An 18659-nucleotide genomic window follows, 5' to 3' on the forward strand; every position below is an offset into this window, starting at 1 on the left:
CCCACCGTGGGCAAAGTGCTCAGCACAGGCTGTGTTTGCAGGGCGCAAAGGATTGATGTGTCCGTGTACGGCACCACATGGCATCGGGAGAGGGTGTTACGGGTCCTGGGAACAGCTCCCTGCCCCAGGGGCATCATTTACTATAGGGTTGTTGGCACTTTATTTTTTTTTCTCTTCACCTATTAACTCCCTGTAGGTCTGTACCATCTTACTCGTACAGCAGTTTCAGAAATCACCACGTAGCAAACTTAACCCTTCTGTTTTGGATAACGGTGTGCAAAATCCAGCTACTTCTCATCAGAGGAATGGTGCGGCGTGGCCAGCAAGGTGCGGTGCGGGCCAGCAGCTGCGCGGTGCCTGTGCACAAGTCAGCTGTAATCCTCCGCCTCCAGTTCTTATAACTTTCCAGTCAATTGGCTTCCAAGGCTGGAATTTTTCATGCTTGGTCTTTGCTTAGAGGAAAATATGTTTTGGCAAGTTGGTAGGCAATAAATCGCTGCGTTTTGTGCAGTGTGTGTTCATGGTACGCAGCCGCACGCGCACTGACTGGTACAGACGGCTTTGTTGGTGGGCAAAGAGGATAAATGCAGCAAGAGGTGGAGTTAACATTGCTGAAATAATGGTTTCTCGTTTGACCTGATTCCAATCTGCTGTCAAATATGACTTGCTAAAGAGCTCCTCGATTGCCTGAGGATCCCTAAATACCGAGAGCCTTCATTAAGCACAATTTTCCTGTGTTTCAGTGGGAGCTCACGAGACTGGGGCTAGCCTCAGAATTCCCGGAAAGTTTCTCATTTTTGAAAAAAACTTGTCTGATGTCAAGTGATTAATTTCTCAGTGAGTGTTAGGAAAAGCCTTGGTTGTGGTTTGATTTCCAGCACCCGCAGTGTTTTCTTAGGAATTACAGTTTGTAGACACTTTTTAAACAAAATGGAAATGCCAGCTGTTGTTTTACTGCCCAGGTCACGCAGCAGCTCCTCGGCCATTCCCAGCTGCCAAAAGGTGGCTTCTACTGAGGAACCATTGATTTTTCAGAGATCCATCTGCAGTGTGCCAAGCCACTGGCACGGTGACACATGGCTGTAGGGGCAGGCCAAGTGCTTCTGCGGGGCCTGTGGTCACGGTGCCGTGGCTGCAGCTGTGCTCAGAGCACTGCAGGGCGCAGTGCTCAGGTGGCTGATGTGCTCTTCAGAGCCCGGACTGATTTTGGGAGCTAGGTAAAGCTGTGGAAAGAGTAATGAGTAGCCTTCACTATTTCCCCTCTGCCTGAGGTGGTAACAGCTAACTCCCTGAGAGGCTGTCTGAGCTGAGAGGCTTTCTCCTGCCTGCTGAAGCTCTCCTGTCTCCATGCCAGCCCCATCCATGGGCAGAGGCACCCAGAAGTGACACTGGGACAGGTCACCAGCAGCGCAGTGCTGATGCACTTCGTCGTGGAGACACAGAGCTCACCCCGCTGGCTGTTCTCGGGGAGATGCACACATTGCCTGGAGGAAGCAGGTATCAGGGCAGGTACTGGGGCCGTGGTGCTGCCCCAGGACAGTGGCTGCTGGCCATGCTGCCCAGCTGCATCAGTGCACGGGATGCATCCCGCTGCCTGCAGGAGAAGCCTGCTGCAAAGGTGTTAAATTGTTGGAGGGATTTCACATGGGCGAGGGAGTCTGGTTGTGCACCCTGGCCATCAGCTGGACAGACGAGCCTTCAGCACAGCCACTTGGCACGAGAGTACTGCAAAATATAGAAATGTCAGCACTTGGGGCTTTTTTCCACACACGTGGTTTAGGATATGTGCTTATTTGCGTTTGTTTCATGTTATCAGCCCTCGCAAATGTCATTATCCGAAACTCCTCAGTCAGGACTGCGCCCTGAAGCCTTGGGATTAATGCTGCTGAGCTTTTCCTTGCATCGAGTGTCTGGACCTAATGCCTAAATCACCTGTGTCAGTGCTGGGCCAGCACAGCCAGGCACGCTGTTGGTGTGCAAAGGACGTAAAAAGCCTACTTACCTATTAAAAAAGCAGAGGTTTAAAAAAGTAATCACCTTCTAAAGCCGTTCCTCCTAGCATGTTTTCCCAGCACAGGCACTGTGAGGCAGCTATTTCTGGCTGAGGCAGTGCTGGGAATGCAAAAAGATCACCAGGCTGGTGTGAAACACGTGTGTGGGTAGCAGTCATGTTGCAAATAGAGCTGGAGAACGGTCAGGAGGTCTGAGCAGAGTAAGCAGCATCCTGACGAGATGCTTTACCCAGGGGTGCACGCAGGGCTGGCATGGGGGCTGCCCACCAGCCCCGACTGGAGGTGACGGGGTGGTTACACAGCCTGCTGCTGCTGTGGGAGGTGGTGTCTGTGAATGGAGAATGGATTTTACAGAATATTTAGGGGAGCGATGGTTTGAGATGCTGTGGGATCCCACTGCTGCCTGGGTGTTGGTCAGGCACCCCAGTCCCATCGGGAATCGTCCCTTTTAAAATCTGGACTGGCCTCAGGAACACTAATGCAGAGAAGTAGAGATAAATGAAGCGAAAACGAGGTGGCCTCTTCGAGCAACAGTTTCTCTAACAAGATTTCCTCTGCTCCTTGTTAAGATATTGATCTGTGTTTGCAGCTGGATGGTTCAAGACAAAGCTGAGAGCTCCCATCCGCTGCATAAATAACCAGGGACATGGCGTGACTAATTGTTTGTGATTAAGGACATGTGTATGCTACCATGTCAGACCGCTCTGTGCCGCGTTATGGTCTTTAAATCTTTCTTCTGTCGATTGCTGTTAGCCATTTCACGGTTCTGCATTGCAAAGTGGCTTCTCTGGCAAAGATTTGATGCTTTTGCTCCCTTCTGCATTGTTTTTAATGTCAGGTGGGTGTGGATTTCGGGCTGATTTTGGCTTCCGGAGGGCTTTTGGGACCAGAATAACTAAAAGTTGGAACAACTTTAAAGTTAAAATTATGACCGCAGAGCATAGGAAAGTGCAGGGGTAATAAAGACAACGTCTGGTTGGAGCTGTGAATCAATAATATCCTTGTTCCAGTGCTGAATTAGGTTTCCTTTAAGCACGGAGAGCTACAGACCCATTTTCCCAGCCCATCGACCGGTCAGAGCTCTTTCTGCTGGCAGTCCCCCTTTCACCTGCACTTCTGCAGCCGTAATCCTCATTCCCACATTCAAAACCGCATTTCTGCCCAGTTCACAGCTGCCGTGATGAATGCTGTGACCGCATGGAAAGTGCAACATCTCTAATTTAGGAATCATTACCCTAGATAATAGGCAGTAAAGAGGCCAAAATGGGTCCAGAAGGTAATCTAACCAGAGTCTGTAATTCGTGCTGTCTGCTCCTGGCCATCAGAGAGAGGTTTAAGGAAGTGCTAGGGGCCCGAGGTTCCTGGAAAACCTTTTTCCCATGGCCCTGGGGCCGTGCAGATGTTGCTAGCTGGTTATGCAGTAGGTGCTAATTAGTTATCCAGTAGTTACTAGTTAGTTAGCTGGTAGCTGATATTATCTGCTAAATTCTTCTCTGGGAGTTTTGCGGCCAGATTGGAGCCTGAATGTGCCAACAAGTATTTTGTTGTTGAAGTGAGGAAATAACATCCAAGAAAGAATGGAATTAGAAGAATATTCAAAACAAAAGGAATGGGGAGAATAACACATAACTGAACTAAATTACAAAAATTATTTTCTTTGATGTAAATCAGCTTAATTTTGACTCTTGAAAAGAAGAGCTCATAGATTGCTGTGTTTCTGAAGTGGCTTGCTCTAGCTTGAAGATTTATTGTTCAAATCACATTATTACTATTACTCCTAATGGGAAATGACATTTCTAAGTGGTGCTATTGATGTTGTCTCTTGGAGGTGCCTTTTTCTATTACCCCACAATAACCTGCATTTCAGTTGCCTCGCCTGGGAAAACACAGCTTCCCTTTGCCTCCCGTCCCCTCGGGAGAACAACGGTGGTGGTAATTTCAAGAGAAGCTCAAAACCCTCTGCTGCTTAGTTCGAGTGCCTTATTAGGTCAGTATAGAAGCAGCCTTTATTTTTGGCATCTGAGACAGTAATGCTTTCTAAGAACGATTATCTGTGCCTTAATATTTAAAGCTGCCTCACCGCAGGAGGATTTGGCAGCCACCGGCTGCAGGCTGTGCTGGTGCCACGGTGCCGGGCTCTGACCAGGACAGGGTGGGCAGCAACAGCAGTAGGGTGGCTTCACTGCCTCCACGTGTGCAGGACAACTCAACACAGGGGAAGAGCCATTTCTTTGTGTTTTGGGAGCTGAAAAGTGTGGGATGTGGGAGCTCTCGATCTCATCCCTGGCCCAAAGAGCAGGGGTGAGGATGGGAAGGAGCCAGCAGGGCTTTGAACTCAGCGGAGGGGTGCAAGCTGCAGACAGTGCCCAGGACTTCCCAGTTACAGAGCTATTGCTCACATGCATGAGCACTTAAAATGAGCTTGTACTGCCTGACTGCAGGTAGAAGCTCACCTCTCTCACTTGGGCTGGTCAAGGACAATTCCTAAGCAATGCATTACACAGTTTGGTGAAGAAAGAAAAGACACAGCAATAATGCACACCAAGTTCACCAACGAGTTGCTCTTTGAAATGCTCATGCCCTTCTGCCTCTAAAGAGCTGTTCACGTTTACCTGAGTTCCAGTCATTAACAAACAAACTCTGGGAAGCTGAGTGCTATGGGTTGCCTAGCTTATCTTATGTGATTGGCAAAGAGCTAGGCTGAGACTGAGGCAGGGATATTTCTCAATATTTTTAAAAGAGATTCTGGAGAGGGCTTAAACACACAAAGCTATGGCAGTGGCAGAATAGAGAAGTGAATGTAGGCGTGCTGCAGTTTTGTTTTTCCTGCCCCGACTCCCCTGCTGGTTGTGACCCCGCAGAGGCAGCTGATGGGCGATGCTGCCCCCAGGGCAGGAGCAGGCATCACACTGCTGGGGCCATGTGCATGGGCTGGCAGGCATCATCGACTTTCCCTCCATCCCAAAGCAGCTGAATCCTGTTAAATTATTAAATACTTCCCAATATTCTCCATGTAAGCCTTCTCTGCATGCTGTCGTGACTGAGCCAAGTGTATCTTGTGGTTTTTGCTTCTCTGCCAGCTTCTGAGGAGCAATAATTAGGTTTATTTTCTTTGTGGTTTCTCGTCTCCAGTTTTTCAGCTGCCCTGCAGGACAGAGTTTGCTCCCAGGTATTCTGCACTTCCAGCTCTTGGAGATGCCAATGTCTGCATTACAGAGACTTGTCTGGCCACATGCTGGAGTCGACCATGTCCTGCGGCCGCTTGCTGTGGTCATGCCAGCTACCTGGGGTGTGCCGAGGAGCAGGGCTCTGGCAGAGAGGGAGCAGGAGATGCTTGACGAGCATCCTCAGCTCCATCTGACTTAAGTGGGCTGTATTCAGAGTTGTACTCGGCTGGTAAAACAGCAAGCATGGCTGCCCACCACAGGAGATGTGTTACCGGCTGCCAGTCATCCGCAGCGAACGAGCTTCAGGAGCACAAGGACAAGAGAGAAAGCAGCCCCGAGAGGCTTGCTCCTAAATATAGACATCTTCCAAACTTCCTGCTGGAGCTCTATTAATTATTCATTCTTTTTTGCCTTTTTATTTTTTAGCACGATGCCACACGTATATTAGATGCAATCATCTAACGGGCACAAATTGTAGCGCTAAGCACATTCACAGTGTTTCACTGTAGCCTGTTTCGTCTTTCTCATTATACTGCAGATGCTTTAAATTCACGCGGTACGCAGTAATGGGGATGAAATTTCCCACAGTGGAACATTGCTGACTTAATGTTGCGTGATGAAATAGCACAGATTTATATTTAATATTTCTCTCCAAGCAGGCATCGCAGTGCAGGAATTCTCTCCTTGTGGCTGCTTCCCACAGTACCGCTCAGCAGCCAGACCTGGGCAGGTTTTTAAAGCTGCAGGAAATTCGTGTCATGCTTTATACTGTGAGACTTGTACAAGGTGAAAAAATGGACTTATTTGTTCTCAACACCCCATTGTTCAGCGCAGGAGCTGGGTGCTTGGAGCAGAGCAGAGGCGCCGGCAGAAGGCTGAGCGCTCGCGTTGTAATTAATTCATCTGCAAGACTCACTGGAATTAGAGCTCACTTCTGAAGGAGGCTTCTAATTGAGAGTAAATGCCTCATTAGCGCTGAACAGATCAACCTGAGAACATCAGTAAACACAAACAAAATAATTAATGACTTTAGGTAGTGTACCGTGGCACCCTGGCTTCCGCCGGGCTACAGAGGTGGGCTGGGCCCAGGCACGGCTGAGGGGGGCTCCTGGCCGGGGGTTGTTGCCCAGGAGCCTTTCCTGGGAGTTTTGGGAGGTGCTGAAGTTATGCACTTGAAGGTGACGAGCAGGACTTGTGCACATTCCTTGCTGTGTGGGTGCTGTGGCCTGGCGAGGGCCTAGAGCTTGAAGTGGGAGTGGTGTCTGCTCTGCCCTTGGAGCTGAACCTCTGTGACAGACTGCCATGCGGGTGCTAAATGCTGTTCTCTGCACACCAGCACCCAGGTTTTTATATTGTAGAGTACAAGTGTGATGTTACCACACAGAATTGCAGAAGCTTTGAACAACTGCATTTTTATGGAGTGCTTCTCACATAAGCCGGTACATGGAGCTTGTGGAGGAAAACCACAGTTGGCAGTGGCTCTGTTAATGAGAAGATCTGGGCTGGTCTGTGCATACAAGAGCTTGTAAACTCCCCATTCCCATTCCCAACCCCATCCCCATCCCCATCCCCATCCCATCCCATCCGCTGGTAGAAGATTTCTGCATCTAGATGCAATCACCTGAGACACTGCCCCAGCAAAGGGGCACATGTGATTTGGCACAAAGGGTTGTGTCCACTGCTTGGTTACAAAGCAGTATTTCTTGTCAGAAGAATGTACGATGCCTTTTGATAGTCCTTCTGTAGCAAAAAATGGAAATGTCTGCAACAAATGTCTTCTGTGGGCATCCAGAAGAGAAGAGACCCAGATGTGGGACCTCTCTGCAACTGTGCCCACTGTCCTGAGGATGGGACAAAAGCTGACAGACCTTGCCAGCACCTTGCTCTTTTTCATGGTGTCTCACCATAAAATCAGATATGTGGGAAGTAATTAGCAAATCTTTGACTTGGGAGAAGTATTTAGCTCGGATAAGCTTGTTAAATTTTATGTATTCATCAGAGACTTTCTCCATAGTTTCTTGGATTTATTTTTCACATTTATCCTACGGCTTAATAAGGGATGGAAACTGGTGACCACTGCTCCTGAATTTGGACAGAGGTCTTTCATGGTGATTGCCATGTGAGCACCTCAGAGCTCCTTCTGCCTCATGCTGTATGAAGGCACGCAGGAACCTCAGCCCTGCAGGGCTTTCCCCAGAAGAAGAGCAGTACATGGACATGTAGGATTGGAAACAAAAAAGAATACCATACAAAATTCACAAGGAAATGTCAAAATTAATGTCTCAGTTCACAGTTTCCGGGAAAAAGTCATGATTTTCCCCCAAATGTCAAAAAAGTCCCAGAGTTGCAAGATTTTAAACTGGCCTTGGGGATTGCAGGTTGGGGATGAGTTCATGTCAGCACAATCTGCATGTAAGGGAACGGGTTTATGTGTAAAATTAGAAGCTCCTCATAGGCATATGGTTATTGGTACAGCACAGCTTTCAGTTCTGTCTTATTTAGTCTGCTGGGGTGCACATGGGAATAACAAGTACGCGGCATGACGTCACGTTGCAATATATATAGTCACTAATTAACCTTTGCTGACTGCTGTAATAGTCTCTCTCCTGTGCATGCTGCAGGAAATTATTTTCTGCTATATTATCTTCTCGATGCTTTGTATATAAACCATAATGGAAGATGGGGCCACGTGAAGAAAACAGCATGCAATAACTCAGCCTTATCTGCCTTCCCTGCCTTTGCAGCAGGAAATGTTGGGCCTGTTGTAGTTTGGGATTTTTATTTTTATTTTAATACGGGAGAGGTTTGCTGACGCTGCAAAGGAAGGGACAGCTCTGCAATGTTGCGCATGTGATAATCAGCATGCACCTCTGTTATCCGTAGAGATCAGTCAAATACATTACTAAGGGGAAATAAAATAATAAAATAAAAGCAGTGGCCTCCTGCTCAATGTTGGGTCAGTGCTTCACCATCACATCCCTGGGTAAAGGGGCAGCGGGGCTGCTTTTCTGCAAGGAGGAGCCCACAGCTGGAGTTCGGAGCTGCAGAGCCCCTCGGGCTGGGAGGAGGGTGGATGGTGACACTGGGAGCAGCTGGAGGGCTCGGCCCAAACTCTTCTCCCCGGTGTTCATCTGAGGCTGGCGAAAGCACGCCACGGGCAGGGCAGCATGAATCTTCCTGTGCTCAGCTGATTTTAAAAATTAGTTACGGAGAAAGCATGTGGTGTTGCCTCGTGTTCCCAGCATCTCTGTGATGCTGGCTATAAAGCCCCGCACGCTTTCTTCTGAAGAGTAACTGGGAAGCGAAGCAGTTCCATGATTTTTCACAAAAGTGCATCTTGCCTCTTTCATCTTCTCTGCTGTAAAGGCAGCAATCAGCCATCAGGCTGGAGCCAAGAGGCTTTCCTTGGCCAGAGACAGTCACGTTGCTCTGATGAGCGAGCCCCGTGTTCAAAGGCTGGAAACCCAAGGTAATGGGCAATTTATTTTACTGCTCTTTGCGGCCAGGGACCACTCAGATGCGAAGAACAAAAACCAGTTATGTCCCACCAGGCATCTGGGGCTCTCTCGTGGCTCTTACAAAAATTAAAGCAGCTGAATTCCTGGTAATTGATGCTGAAGAGCATCCTTAAAATTATTGCCATTTCAGTTTCATATTTTAGCAGCGTTCATGAACTGGGCAGCCTGAGCAAGCTGTGAAGTTGATAATAAAGTCAAGCAGTGGTGGACAGTGGTATTTTGCTCTCATGTATAGGTAAAGCTTTTTGCAGAAAAAATTGCAAGTGAGAATATTGTTTTGCCTCCTTGCTAATGGCTTTGGGAGAGATGTAACATCAGAGGTGAATCCAAACAGTGAAATATCCTGCTCAAAGGGAGCAGAGCAGGTTTGTTAATGTTTGTGGAAAGCCTGTGTGTACATCAAGCTTCCAGGAAGGGAAAGAAACCTGGAATGAGCACTCATTACCTCCCAAAATCCAAACTGATGCTGTGTTAGCTCGGTAAGCTCATATATATTCCAGGAGCTAACTACAACACTGTCAACAAATTACTGCATAAAGAGGAGAAAATTCTGTTTTTAAGGTGTTCTCTTTTCTAAAGTTTGTGATTATTTTGAAACCTCAGAGGCATTTCCAGTTGTATATAGATAGGTAATTTTCATGAAAACCTGAAATTGCTGCCAGGAAATGAAGCCTAATGAACAACTGTATGCTTGCAGAGATATGCTGTCTGCTTTCCTGCTTGTCTCCGTGCAGCTGTGTTTATTTTCTGTGGGCACTGCCGGCAGCAATAGCCCTTTCTCAAACTGCATATTTTAGGTGGGCACCTGCCCGGGTGCTGCCTTCTCGTGGAGAAGTGTCCCGTTACTGGCAGTGCCTGCGAGGATGCTCTTCTTGCTGATTGCTTCTGAAAACGTGTGAACGCTGTTGGTCTCACGGCTTTGCTGTAATTTAAGTTAAATTCTTGACATGATGAGACAGCAGAGACAATTTCTGCTGGCACTCAGTTCCCTCTTTGCTTGGAGCACTTGTGTCCACAGACAGGGTGCACGGGCTCGGGAACGTGAGCAGCAGCTCACCTCGGCACCCCGTTATGTTGGCAGCAAAGCAGAGCTTTCTCTGCTGCAGCTAATAATAAAACTGGACAAACACAACCTCGTTCTTGATATTTAAATGACTTAAATATTAATGAAATGAACCTTTGGAGGCATGGTGGGAAGGGAGTGCTCTGGCAGGGTGCACAGCATGGCTGGGAGAAGCTGCAGGGTCCGTGCAGGGGCTTCTTGCCCCCCTCCCGAGGGCATGACTTGCTTACTACGTGTTTGTGCTGTGCTCTTGTGGGGTGCAGCAAGGAGTGCCTGGTTTCCTGAAGGTACCTTTACAGCCCAGCGATTATCAAAGGTAATCAAAGAGATTATCAAAATACCCGTTTCACCCAGAACTGACAAAATTTAGGCATCTATTTCTTGGGAAATTCTGTGTGCCTGACGTGTTTGCAAGAAATGTTTGTCAGCTAAAACTGAAGACTCTGCGGCAAACGCTATGTTTAGTTCAAGGGATCTTGTGTTAAGCACTGTGAATTAATTTTAAATACATGACACAAGCTGTGCACGCGGGGAGATGCTGCTGATGGAGCTGGGGACTGGGACTTTTTTGGGTGCAAACCAGGCGCTCTCGCGAAGGGTGGGTGCGGATGAAGTAGCTGCAGACAGGCAGGCTGGTTTATACGTAACGCCAGCAGATATCTGCGCAGCAGAGACACAGAGCATGCCCTCGGAGCAGGCTGTGACCCCGCGCTGTGCCGATGACGGATGAGCCGATGCCACCGCTGCAGGAGGTCGTGGCTTCTGTGCGCAGCGTGGCTGGTGCTGTGCCATCCCAGGAGTTTGCTGTGTATGTGCTGCCGGCAGCCCCTGCCTAATGCCAGAGGTCATTTGCTCCCTTTTTCATCTGTATTTGGAGGGGTCCCCTGGTTTCCAGCAGCTACGTACCCCCTCCTTCACTGGATCTAGCCCTGAGCTACGTGCGGGGTGTGTGAGTACTGAGGGGGTGGTGATCGTCCTCATTTTTAAGTACTGGTACACCAGGAGAGGATGGTCAGTCAGGTTTTCTCTCTTTTATGGGAGGCTGGCAGCCTTTTTAAGGGTGTCTCATGCCGAATTTCTTTTTGGAAGAGCCGTGGGCTGGAGGGGGATGCGGGTCAGAAGGGCAAGTCCCAGCAGCACAGGAGCGGGTTTGTTTGAAGCAGGTCTGGGGGTGAGCGGATTGCCTTTCAGTCTCCAGTGCTGCGGAGACACCCAGCAAATTAATACATATGTCAGGCCAACAACGCTAAATCAGGAACATTTATTTTCAAACACAGCTCTGTGTTGCATTTCATCCTTCTATTGATACAGCCCATACCAAATGGTACCTCATTTTCAGCGGCGTTGCTTAGAAAGCGGCTGTCAGGTTGATGGTATCTTTCAACAAGCCTCCCAGCCATCCCCGAGGGCCCAGACTCTGGCTGTGGCTGCGGACAGACAGACAGACAGACAGACGAGCTGGGTGCCAGAGTGAGGCGGGTGGCTGGCAGCTGAGACATCCACGGTACCCAGGAGGGGCAGCGCTGTGTGGCACCAGTGAATCGTGCTCGTCCCTGCGGAGATCCACGCTTTCTCCATCCCGGGAAGGCGGTCTCCAACATGAAATGCTTCCTCAGACTCCTGTAGGCCTGCCAAAGCCCTGAAGATCGAGGAGCTCTATTTTGGTGTCGAGCAGCATATGGTCTGGTGGGTGTTGGAGAAGCATGGGACCGGTGAGGAATTTGCGTATTCAGAGGGCTGGGCTGCTGCTGGGCTTTGTGTTGCTTGCCTCATAACGAAAACGTTCTCGTTCGAAGAGGATAATTTATTTTAAATGTCTTTTTTTTTTTTTTTTTTTTTTTTTCTTTTTCTGACAGCTTGGCACAATTCTCCTACCTTTCATTCAAGCTGTGTTCCTGCTGCCTCCCCTGACCACCGACAATTTTATTCTGATTTAACAAAACAATCCTTCCCTCTCCTACCTCTTCCCAGCGTCCCCAAACGCCCAGCTCCACCAAGCACAAACCCAGCACCGTGTGTTTGCCTGCAATTTGGAGGAGGGCGGCGCAGACGGAGAATTAGCAACCTTCCCTGGGGGAAGTTATCACAGGGCTTGGGATCGGTGAAATTCAGGCTGGAGGGGAGCTCTGGAGGGCACCCAGTGGCGCAGGGATTGAACTCTTCCACCTGGGTGCTGTGGTTTGCTCAGCAGCGTGCCGGTGGGAGGGGAAGGATGCAAGAACCGGCGTGTGGCAGATGGCTCTGCAGAGAAATCTGCTGAAAGAGAGGAGCTGAGGGGCTGAAGTCAACCCTGACTCACTCCTGCACGTAGAGGGAAAGGAACAGATTGGTCTTTCAAAAGAATATGTATTTTTTCGTGTGCATAAGAAAAAAAAAAAAAAAAAGATAAGAAAAATACTGGGCTTGGATAGTTCTTGGATAGTACAAATTGCTGCCACTGTATTAAATATGCGTTTGAGATTTCTGTTTGGGTAACTGAGAATCTGGCCCTGTTTTTCCAAAAGCAGGGGAAATGCTGCTGCAGAGTATTTCTGCGTGCAGAGCCGAGCATGGCAATGCGGGAGGCTGCCGTGCCTTTATTTCCACCCACCTTGCCCCCTTTTTTTTTGGTACCATCCCCATCAGAGGGGAGGTTAGCTCATGGCACGGTCACCTGTTGCGCTCCAGGCAGGAGCAGTGCGGATGCGCGCAGCGGCGCGTTGCTTTGACATGTGGGTTTGGTGACATTTTCCAAGCCTGTCACAACACGTGCTGGTGACAGCTCCTGTGGTCCTGGTAAGCATCAAGACGGGCTGTCTGCGAGGTGTCAGAAAGCTAGGCGTCTATCAGTGATTAAAAATTGCCCTAAGAGGAGCAGCTGATAAAGAATACCCCGGCTGTCACCAGCACTTTTTAAGCGTGGCGATAGCTCCTTGGAGAACAGCACAGCCTGAGCGAGCCGGGAGGTATTTATAGTGCCAGAGCATAAACACCGTGGCTATATCGGGTAGCAAAGCAGAAGCCTGGGTCTGCTATTCGGCAACGAGAAATTAAAATGTTTAGCATAAGAATGATGTCTGACTGTTGCATAAATGTGTGCGTGTTGTTACTCGATAGCCCCGGCTCCCTTTGTTCCCTTTCCGCATAGGTGCTTCACCTGATTAATCTCTGCCCTCCTTTTGTTCGGGCAATTTATAGATCTCAGTGATAAATGGTAACTAAGCACAGTGGTCTGTAAGAAGCCTGCTGTGGGTTTAAGTTTGAAGAGGGATCGTGCTGTGACTACAAGGGGCCATTTCTGCCGCCGGCCCCACGACACAGGGGTCCCCGGGCTCCGGGCAGGCTGAGCTGTCACCACGAGAAGCAGGAGGGCTGTGAGCCACTTCTGCGGGGACAAAAGCCTGCCAGAGGGAACCTCGAAAGGAAAGGCGCTCTGAAAACACAAGCAGTTATTCCTTCAGTTACGGCTTAAATGAGAGAAATTATTTGAATTGCACATGCTTGTGTTTTGATGAAAACAGTGAGCACCTTTCTACGGTTGTTACCTAGAAGAATGATTTTCTCTCTGGCATTTGAGGAAATGCCTTTTTATTTCTCTTTAGAAAAGCTTCTTTTATTCAAATATTACTTAAAAAGTAATCAAATGCACTTAACATGTAAAGGTGGCACGGTGTCTGCCCAGCTGCCTTCAGTTAAAGAAAACCAGCTTGCAAAAGGGCTGCTGCTGTAAATCAGACATTTACACCAGGCAGCAGCAAGAACCGCAAATTGACAAAGTTTTATTGCGCTTCAAACTATCCCGCTTAATAAAAAATGTGTCCTGAAATTATAGTAGAAGAACGCTAGTGCTAAAAATAGCTGTTCTTTCAAAATGGATGGGAAGTATCTCAGTTTAGACACCGCACTTGCTGTCAGGTTAGGAATTGGGCTGTGTGTTTCTCTGCCGTGCATGGCACAGCTTGTCATTTTAAGTTATATTTAAAAATAATGTTGCAGCAAACACTGAGAGGAAAAGCCTGAGAGCATCCGTCACTCCAAGTTTTGCTGAATTGTTTCTGACCTCACGTTTTGGGTGCCCATTTTCTGGCTTGCTGCAGAATTCAGACATCTCTCTTCATTTCAGGCACAGGGAGGCTGAGCGGCCAGATGTTCACATCAGGATATCGGGCCATGACTTAGCTAAACGTGACACAATCCAGCTTGTTGTTCCCTTGATTTTAAAAAGCCATTATTTCACTTCTCCACAGTCCTGGAAGCCCAAGAGGAAGAGATTTCTGTGGAAATCGTGCACCTCCCTTTTGCTGAAGCTGTAAATCTTCCCTTGGTCCCGTGGGAGTGCAGCAAGAGGTGCGGTGTATTGTTAGGTCAAGTCTTGCGTCAAGGCTCTCTCCTTGCACTGCCTTCATGGCCTTACATTGCAATGGTAAAATGGTTTAATTCATAGTAACCGATAGAACATTCCTGGCTGGTGAGGTTTTAATGCTGTTGGAGGTTTTGAGGCTTTCCAGGTCAGCTCCAGGTTTCAGGGAAGGGAGCCTCCCCGGCCAGGTGCCTTAACCTGCAGGGCCCAAACCTTAATGAGAAAAAAAAAAAAATTAAAAAATGACAGAATGTAAGCAAACCTGCCTTGCATTTGTACATTTTCACTAGGATCTCCTCCTGCAGGATTTCCCTTCACCCTGAGGGCTGGGGTGCAAAGATGCCCCAAGGATGATCTCGTTCCTTCTTGCGGTCCTGCCCAAGACACAGCCTGAAAACAGGGCAGGAGCCAAGGTGAAACTTGGGGGCTTCTGTGGGGACATAGAGAGGAGCCATGTGTCCTCAACGTGCCTACAGCTCTTTGGGGGCTGTCATGGGGGCTGTTGAAGCTTGCAAGCTCCTGCTGTTGGCCAGCTCCTGCAGCAGAGGCCACCAGGAGAGCAGCACTCGGCCGGGATTTCCAGGCTGCATACCGTGAGGTCTAGAAACTGCCTGGATACAGCCAGCTCCATCTGGAGATTTAGGAATTTAGAAATAATTTGAGGGTTTTTACAGGATAGAATTAGTCAATGGGCTTATTTGCAGAGGTTTTTGTCCCCCACCTGCCCCCGGGGGAAGGCAGGCAGGCAGCAGTCGCTGCCGCGGTGCCGGGGACGTGTGACAAGCGCATGCGGTGGTATGAGATTAGGCTGGATTTTGGGGTTTGGTGGCAACAGCGGCTGTCCTTTGGGATGCCTTCACTTCTCTGTGGAACTAGCCTTACCCTGTAGCAAAGCTAGAAGCAATCAGGATAATTATCTTAATTATTGGGATTTCAGATGCTGGGGAATTCTGACCTCTTCTCATGACGTGTTTACTGAGCTGGAGTGCTGTGAGCTCCCCGTCTCAGCAGCTGTGTCTGAAGTGCAGGTGTAGCCCAGTTTCTTGCTGGTGTTTCCTGCAACTGGGGTATTGAGGCCGAGCCTGCTGGAGCCATGGGCAGGGGAAAACAAAAGCTCGAATATCTGTTGCCTGGCTGAGCCTGAGATAATTGCATTCACTTCTCCAGCCCAGCTAAGGCTCTACAAGCGAGTGTTCTACCTCGTTAGAAATAATAACTTCTATTTAATAACTTACAATATGGCAGATAGGTGCATTTTTCACCAGTGATAGCACTTGCTTCAGATTGAGCAAATGATGAAAGGAAAAGGCATGATTATTAAAAAAAAAAAGCTTTCATATAAATCACGAGGAAACAGGCTCATGGATTTAACCCGTGCTCGGCCTCCGGAGCTGCTCTGCTGTACTTTATTCAAGGAAATTAATGGAAATTTTTCTCAGATGTAGATGGCTGGGCTTTTCCAGTGTTCCTGTGGTGTTGCACACCAGAGCGTGCAGTGGGTGCCAGGTGAGCACAGAGGGATGTAAGGGACTGGATCCCTGCATGGCTGTGCTGCTGGGATGGAAAAAGGGCATGCGGGGCCGTGTTCACAGGGCATTGGCAGCAGGAAGAAGAGGAACCACATCTTCTGATAGTATTTGATCATCCTCCTGCAAAGGGATGCATCCAAAAGCTCATTATTCATAAAGCTTTGAGAGGTGAGGGCCAGCTGCTGGTTTCCATGGAAGAAATGTAATTCCTGGAAGCACTGTAAGACAGCCTGGGTAGAGGTGGTCCAAAATGCCCTGGGCTGAGATTTGTGAGAGTGCAGGACACCATAAGAGCAACTTCTTTATGGAAATCTCTTCCCTCGGGCACGGTGAACAATACTTTTGCGGCCCATGGTTTGGAAATAGTAGAGGTTTTCCTAGTGGACGTGTTTTGGGGTTATGTGGGCATATATGCATAAGCGTACCTATTTTCAGGTGCATTATCACGATTTGGATTCAGCCAGAGCTTTGCTAATGTGCATTGCAATCATTGGCTGCTGAAGAGCACTCTGTGATGGAAGCATGCATTTGGGGTGATGAACAACGTGCATCTAACCCTTTTACTTTGACAAATGGATGGCTTTTTAATTACAAGCGCAGCATACAGCATGTTTATTCCAAAAGAGAATTTAAAATTTATCCCGCAAATGAATATCAATAATATAGACTACTTGGTAAAAATTTAACCAGCCCATTAGCATGACGAAGGCATCAAAGGTTCTGTCGGCTTTGTACCCTGCTGATGAATACCTCCTCAGGATTAAAAAGAAGAGCCTTCCATGACAGCAGAAGGAGAGGGAAGCCTACGAGCACAACCTCACCACCACACCGGTGGGTCGGGCCTGGCCGCATCCTCCTGCGTGTTGGAGATCTGCTTGGCTTGGTGGGACCAGAAGGAAGCTGCCTCTGCCCTGAAATAGCAGGCCTGTCCATGTCTGAGCATGGCTTATGGATCTACAGATGGAAAATAGGACAGGGGTAGTTGTCTGCAAGGACTGTCAGGTGCACCGGGGCCTTACTCGTGCTGGGCAAGATGAAGGCCTCCCCTCTATGCAAACTTTGGGCCAACAGCCCTAAGGAGCATGCTGCTGCTGTATTTCACGTTAATTTTCAGTGTTAATTTTCCCACAGGAGGCAGCAAGGGCTGTGGGACACTTTCTGTCCCATGCAGGGACGCAGCCACCAGCCAGGGCCTGGAGCGTGGTGCCATGGCCAGGGCTGCAGTGCTGTGCCAAGGGTACAGCAGAGAGGCACGGCCGTGCCCGTGGTCCAGTGCCCTTAGGAGTTTGCTAAGGAAGTGGCAAGGGAAGGGAGAGCTGGGAAACGCAACCGAGCTGGAGGAAAATCTGAGAATTGATTTCTTGTCCGGTGCCTTATCAGAGCTTGTTAGGCACCTCCTCGCATCTTCTGCCTAGCGTGACAGTTGCTCCCTATGCTGACAGGCGTGTTAGTTGCTGCTGCTCATCCTGAGAGGCTATTGAATAATTTGCAACCCTGGGTTTGTGAGAGAATAGGATAAATTGATTTTGAAGAAAAAATTATATACCTGCGAATATTTCTCTCTCAGACGAGCTTCCAAAGGGTTATATCAATGCAACAAAATGTGCAGTTGTTTTTCTTGCTCATCAGCTAATAAATTTTCTGATAATAGGCAGGTAAAATGCTCCTCTAATAGCCTAGTGACAGCCGCAGGTTTGGTAGATGGCAGGATGATGGCTTGGGGTGGAGAGAGCCCCTGCCCTGCTGCCCTCCCCTGACCCTATGCAGCGTTCGTGCTGCTGGTGCCAGCACCCACCCGCTGCCCACCGGCACTGTCATCCGCTTCTAAGAGCTCTAGGACAGATTTGCATTGGAGTCGTTTGTTATCTAAAGTGCAGGTCACCGAGTTAACTGGCCATCTGCTCGGCAGCCACCTCAGGCCACCGCAGTGCCACTTTCCCAGCACATGCCTTGTGGGAAGCGCTCGGCTCCTGACGGGGGCTCCGCGGCATCAGGAGAGATGGGGAAAGGGCCATGCCTTCCCTGCGAAGGTGCAGCTAATGAACAGCTGCAGAATAAAGGACACAGATGGAAGAAGTACTTGCTATAATTACCATTTTTCTACAAATTATGTGGTGTTGTTTTTTTTTGTTTTGTTTTGTTTTGTTTTGTTTTTTCTAAACCCATTAGGTATGTGATTGCTTCCACTTCACTTTGTAAGTAGAACTGAAACACATGGTGACTGGATGGAAATGCATCACAGAGTATAAAACACTGTCCTGTCTGTGGTTGGTGTGAAGGGGCAGGGATGGTTTGGGTTTTATTGAGTATGCTTGTAGAGCCATCAGCTCAGGGGAGGCTGAGTTACTGGCAGTGGCAGGGCACCCTGGGCAAAACCCTCCCCAGGCTCATATTTTTTTTCTAAGAGATAAAATGGAAAACCGTGTTGTTTATGCCTTGTGAAATGCTCAGGGTATTAGCAGGCGAAATTGCTATGCAAAACGAAAAGTTCCATTCTGCTAGCAGTAACATGAAATGTAATAACATTTTATTTTTCTGGCTGCGTGTTACCAGATGTGTATTCATCCCCCACTACCCCTTCCTACAGCCCTGCTAGCAGTTTTCTTGTGCTTTCCAGTCTCTTTTCATTTGCTCTTGACTTAAAGGCATTGTTGTTAGCTAGGCAAAGGATGTGTTTGTCCAGGTAGATTTAACTTTCTGAAAACCAAATGCCATTTTTGCAATTTGTTACACCAGGACAAAATGGTAGTGCAGTTGTACTTCCTGATTGCTATAGAGACTATTTATAAGCAACATCAAAAAAAAAAAAAAAAAAAAAAAACAGCCCTCAACACATTTCACATTCATTTCTCTGGTTCTTCAGGGCAGGTGGGTGGCCAGGGGCCAGCAGTGAGGAGGAGGAGGAGGAAGAGTGGGCACAGTTGGGAGTCAGGGGGATAAGGGCCATATTGTGCCCCGTGGTCGTATTTCTCTGTCCATGCTAATGTTTTGAAACTTAGATCTCAGCCAGGCCATTATGTATCTGTGAGCA

At 48.4% G+C, this 18659-nt stretch overlaps 1 protein-coding gene across 1 annotated transcript in view; it reads left to right on the plus strand.

Annotated features, from left to right (window-relative positions):
* KCNJ3 (potassium inwardly rectifying channel subfamily J member 3) overlaps nt 1-18659 on the plus strand; it is a 41396-nt gene that overhangs the window by 19130 nt on the left and 3607 nt on the right. The window lies entirely within an intron of this gene.

Source organism: Aythya marila (genome assembly GCF_965140915.1).
Source record: "Aythya marila genome assembly, chromosome: 6".
NCBI classification, from domain to species: domain Eukaryota; kingdom Metazoa; phylum Chordata; class Aves; order Anseriformes; family Anatidae; genus Aythya; species Aythya marila.